A 6000-nucleotide genomic window follows, 5' to 3' on the forward strand; every position below is an offset into this window, starting at 1 on the left:
AATAAATTCCTAAATACAATTCGCAAATCACAATTGTTTTGCCTAGGGAGGTAATCCGTATAGAATTAAAATGGCCGTCAAATTGTTACACTGAGAGAAACATGTCCTGGAATGTCAGGAGAGATGCCTGTGAGAATAAGGCTGTGTGCACACGATGCGCTTTTAATGCGATGCGTTTCCGCAGCTGCGGAAACGCATTAAAAACGCATGGTAGAAGGGCAGCAATGTTCCCCAATGGAAATCCGCATGTGCTGTGCCCATGCTGCGGATTTTTCCGCAGCGTTTATGCTGCGCTCAAAAATCCGCAGCATGTCCATTAATTTTGCGGAAACGTGGTGTTTTCGCCGCCATTGACTTGCATTAGAACGCGCCAATACCGCAAGACTGCATTTTGTACTTGCGTTATTGGTGCGTTCTAATGTGCGGATGGATGAGACTCTCCTCCACACCCAGGTACCATAAAAAAGCTGTAAAAACAAGAATAAAATAAAAAATAAATGTATACTTACCTTCTGTCGGCCTGCGCACCGCTCCTGCTTGGTTCCCGACACTTTGCAGTGAGTTGAAGGACCTGCGCTGCCGTCAGAGTCATGTGACGGGTCACGTGCCGCTGACGTCGGCAGGTCTTTCAATTCATTGTTGCCGGCAAGGGAGAACGGAGTGAGCGGGACACCGGGGGCCATCGGAGGGTAAGTATACATTTACTTTTTTATTTTTACCACTCTCTCGGGTCACACTATATAAATCCATGCTGTTTGCATGGATTTATATAGTGTGACCTAGTTGTCACAAGCACTTTCCAAGTGATGCTAATTGCTTGGGAAGCGCTTGTCAACCCGCATGCAGAAATGTCAGTGGGACCACTTCACATCCGCATGTCCCTGGCAGGAAAACGCATGTACAATCCGCATGCGTTTTTTTCTGCCAGGGAGATGCAGAAACGCTCAGGAAAAAATCCTGAGCATTTCTGCATCGTATGCACATAGCCTTAGCATCAGGAAGCTCCACTGCTTGGACCTGGAGATACTTATATTGTTATTCAGAAAGACAGGGCACAGCAGTGTAAGCAACCTCTTCTTACCTTAGCACCCCTGGTATCTCCAGAATCAGGTCAGAGAGCACACAGCAGTGTGAGCAGTCCCTTACCCCAGCACCCCTGGTATCTCCAGTATTAGGTCACAGAGCACACAGCAGTGTGAGCAGCCCCTTACCCAGCACCCCTGATATCTCCAGTAATATTAGTGGAGTCCATCTTCCTTCATATGAAGGAGGCACAGCTTCCTACTGCACATGCTCCTGTCCTAACATTCTAGGACAGATTTATCTCAGTGAAACAAAGTGGCAGTCATTTTAATTCTAAATAAAACGATTATTTGTTAATTAAATGTACTTGGGAATTTATTTATACTGACATTTCCTTTAGTTATTTAATCTATTCTCAGAGAACTCCTTTAAAGACTTATGTTAAGGATAGGTCATCAATATTAAGTCCCAGAAAAAAAAGGTTTGTCCAATTTAATTCATGAGGCTGTAATAGAAATCAATCTAAGGCTCAGCCATGGCAAAACCAATTAAAAGTAGTGATCCAGTAAATGCAATCAGCCCTACAGTTCCTGTACCTGTTTAGTCTTCGCCTGGGTCCAGATGTGCCAGTTAATACTGATTTTGACATGAACTTGCAGCAATATTTGCCAGTGCACTGTAAGCCATCACGGAAACCGGCCGTGTCTGGACCCTGTTTACAGTCCCATGACACAGATGCATGTTTACCTGTATGCCAAACAAGCAGCATCCGATAACACACTGCTTTAGTCATTTGACCACTGCAGCCAATCACAGGTTTCAGTGGTCCAATGACAGGAGACTGATGACGTAACGGAGCAGACTGTGCTGGACCAATGAAGTGACAGCAGGCGATTATACAACATTTTGTCATTTCCACGCATTCCCTGGCACCTGTAGAGGTCAGTGAAGAAGAGCAACTCCTGAAAATACTGCAATGTACTGTAGGATGGTTGATATTTTAGCCTATGGTAATAATACAACAATACTATGTCTGATAACAATACAGGGTGTGCATTTTACTGTTTATTATACTGTAATGTCACAAAATTGTGTGGTGGCGCTCAGTTGTGATGTCACAGTTGTATTTATAGCCTATTCTTGGCATTAATGTCACGGTTTGTATACATTCAAGTACCGTTCTCTCCTGTGATGTCACAATACCATAGTTCAGGGCCGTAACTACAACCGGGGCACTGCCCCGGGGCCCCAACCACCCAAGGGGCCCCAAACTGATTATAAAAAATTGTATTTTAATACTTTAATTTCTCATAAAATACCCAGCTCCTATATTCCTGTCAGACAATCTCACCCGGAGGACAGGAGAGACTATAATTTCAATAATTTCCAGGAGCTCTTCCAGCTGTCAATGAATGGAAACCTGCACTGGCCTGGAGAGTCTCATAGCACAAGATTTGTAACAATATGTTAGTCTGGAGATCAGAGAGTTGGCAAGGCAGGCACAGTGCACACTGACTAACAAACTCTCAGCACCATTGAGAGGAGACAGTCTCAGCAGACACAAATATCTCTGTGACAAACTGTGAGAAGCCCTGCTATTTAATAAACATAAACAGTTATTTGAAAATTGTGCAATATTTGGAATAATTCACCTTATTAATTTTCCAAACATATTCACTGAATATTTAACTTCTAAAACTTGCATCATAAACAACAAAATCTATTAAAGGTCTTGCGGAACGTGGTGAAGCCTGTGTGCTGCATACAACAATGCGTAGCAGCTTCACCACGCTCCGCACAACCTCTAGTGATTGAAATGTTGAGGGGCCCCACTATGAAGTTTTGCCCCGGGGCCCCGAAGTTTATAGTTACGGCACTGCCATAGTTGTATGGTGATCACATTTTACGGCACACAATCCAGTGTCACACTACGATGTGACATTGCAGTAGTAGATTTTGCATTTACCAATGGGCTCTAGCGTGATGAAGTGTTGTGTAATTCTCTTATTTTAGGTATTTCTAATTTTACATTGGGGATATGTACACATTACTCTCCATAGTATTAGATTATTACTTACATTGTGTGCTGTAATATAATGGGCAGGACAGACTGTATATTATTTTTATTCAGTGATTTCAAGCAGAAATATTGCAGAGAGAAGGTGATCCACAAACCACATTACAAAACTTTTCCTTATGCAATGAATTCGCTCCAGAACCCCTCTTTACGTCACTGCCACCCATCACTCCGTACTGTCAGCGCTTTGAACACAGTATACTTTATGCTGCGCCCGACGCGCTGCACGCAGGTGAATCCTCATGTGTTCATTGAACCATGCAGATTCACTGCATCATACACATTGCACTGATCTAATTTCTCTTGCGGAGAATAGAGAAACTGACATGCTGCGGTCTGGAAAGACGCACCGCATGTCCGTGTCCGCAGGTGATCCGCAGGTGCACGGAGATGCACAGTGGGCATGGGATTTCTTGAAATCCCATCCACTTTGCTTGTAATGTGGAACGCTGTGCTGCGTCCAATCCACAGTGTTTCCTGACCGTGTGCACATACCCTTACAGCGCCCTGGGCAGGCTGGACACCACTAACCAGTGTCAGAGGAGATTACAGCAGCATCTAGTGACCCTGACTGTCACAGATCCCCAGAAGCTGTCAGGTCAGGCTGGCACTTACCCTGGTAATATGGTCACCTGACCTTACTGTCTGGTGTCAGATCCATCATCAGGACAGGCGGACAGAGCAGACTGCAATCACTGGAGGAACATTTCTCTACACAGCCCCCATTTATTTCTAAGCCAGGGGTCTTCACCTCTTTACACCACATACTAAAGTGAAGTTACTGGACAGAATGAATATGTAATATATGCCCTGTGACAATAATCCACAGCGATGGTCCCCGAGCCTTGGAATTGGGCGGCCACGACTAACCACATATTCCATCTCAGCCCCCAAACCCCCTGCAAGGAGCTGGTACCCCGAGCCTTAGTGTCAGGAGTGCAGTCTGCTGGCACCTGGAGGGGGGCTGCCCACTGGCATGTAGCACGTCCCCGGGCGCCCCTGGCTGACAGTGACAGCTGATGTAATGCCGTACACAGCACACATCCCGGAGAGGCTGCTGATGTGCGCTGACAATGGTAAGGAGAGGCTGCGCACCTCAGCCACATACCGGCCCCGGTCACACAGAACACTGCTGAGCCGGAGCACGGCACCAGACACCACAGCGGCACACTCCCGCCCCCGGACGTCGCCATGTTGCCCGTACCCCTCACCTGTCTTTCGGCGGCAGGCGCAGAGAAGCCCCTGGGAGAGCCCGGACAGTCAGCCGGAAGTCCCTCCCTCTACTGCAGCCAGCCACTCAGAGCCCACAATACAGACTCCTACACTTCCGCTCTGACTCCCCGCCTTTCCTCCGCCGCAAACCAATGAGCAGAGAATGACGTCACGCACACGACCCGGAAAACACGTGGTTTGGCTATGTGCGAACTGCGAAGCTAAATGACGCCACAGCTGCGGGTGTGGCCACACAGTCATAAGGCAGCCAATCAGACGGGCCACACAAGCAGACACCATGGAAACAGCACGCACTGCGTGCAGTCTGGCGGCCCAGAACAATGCCCAGCGCCAGTCACTTCCGGAATACCCGACATGCAGTGCGGCTAGTAAACTACGCAGTAAGCGAGCAAGTGTCCCGGCCTCCCGTCTGATACGGAGCAGGGCCGCGGCTCACCCGTGTAGCACTGTGCGCTCAGGCTCGGGGCACCGTTCGCCTTACCATTTTGCTGCGCTATTTTTTCCACTGTGACAGAACCCGGCCTTAAAGGGATTGTTCTGAGACATCAGTAATAAAAGGCAGCTCAGAGGTGTTCAGAGATAAAGGAGGCTATTAAAGGGGATGTCCGGCGAGGAGACGTCATGTAGCCACAGGGCTGGTGGTAGAGGAGCAACGAGATGTGCCAGACCCCGTCCAGTGGCCATATTGGTAGCCATGGCTGCAGGGGTGGAGGCCCGCATCCCTGGCTGCTCTTCCCATTAGTGGGGCCGGGCGTGTCATACGTCACACTGCTCAATGACGTCATACCGAGCCTACGGATCAGGAGAGATCCCGAGCTCCCATAGGACCCGTTTATTAGGGGCATGCTCAGTTCTAATCAACTGGGGTCCAACTGCCGGGGACCGTCACCATAACGGGGTGCTTTTATTCCTGGTAGAATGGAGCCGCAGTGCACATGCTCCACTGGTTCCATTCATTCTCTGAGGCAGCAGATAAAGTGCATCGCTGGGCGGTCACATCGCAAGTGAGCGGAGGCCGAGCATGCGCACTGCTGCCACTTCGTTCTGCAGAGCGATGGGGTAGATCCCCACTGATCATGGATAGGTGAGAATAACTTCACACTGGACAACTGTCATCCCCAACTCCCGTCCGCTGCTTTTTTCTCTAGCTCCTATCCTATTCTAGCTGGATGCACATGTGATCGCTGTAGAAGTGATCAATCCATGACCGTCTGCAGCAGTCAAGTCCATCCAGACAGAGCAAGAAGAGAAGTCTGCCCCCACATCACCGACATGTGGTCGGTCACTGCACTCCATGACATAGCCAAGAAGCCCTAGAACAGGAATGGAGGGGAGGGGGGGTACAGGACCATTTTACCTGCCAAATTTATGGACACAGTTTTTGTTACACCATCTAAGAACGGCATAATGCAGGGGCAGAGACCCCAATTCCAGCAATACATCACTTCTGCACGAGCCCTTTACTTTCACCCTAAATTTTTCACAAAAGATAAGAGAAAAGGGATCCCATAATTTGCTGTGCAATTTCTCTTGAGCATGCCTATAGCCAAAATGAGGCAAAGAACTTCCATTAGGGCGCTATTTGACTTTGTAGAATGCAGAATTTTCTGGAATGGCTTGTAAGCACCATCCGCAGAGCCCCAGACCAATGTCTCACAGTTGTAGAA

The 6000-nt window shown here is 48.2% G+C and overlaps 1 protein-coding gene across 1 annotated transcript in view; it reads right to left on the reverse strand.

Moving 5' to 3' along the window:
* Positions 1-4465, reverse strand: part of CUL1 (cullin 1) — a 47803-nt gene extending 43338 nt beyond the window's left edge. The window contains exon 1 of the mRNA XM_073678176.1: positions 4312-4465. The gene's annotated coding sequence lies outside the window, so the exon portion shown is untranslated. The remainder of the gene's footprint in view (positions 1-4311) is intronic.
* Between the last annotated feature and the right edge of the window lie 1535 nt (positions 4466-6000).

The sequence above is a fragment of the Phyllobates terribilis genome, unplaced genomic scaffold (assembly GCF_046119375.1).
Source record: "Phyllobates terribilis strain yellow unplaced genomic scaffold, ASM4611937v1 Scaffold_4__5_contigs__length_816908805, whole genome shotgun sequence".
Taxonomy (NCBI): Eukaryota; Metazoa; Chordata; class Amphibia; order Anura; family Dendrobatidae; genus Phyllobates; species Phyllobates terribilis.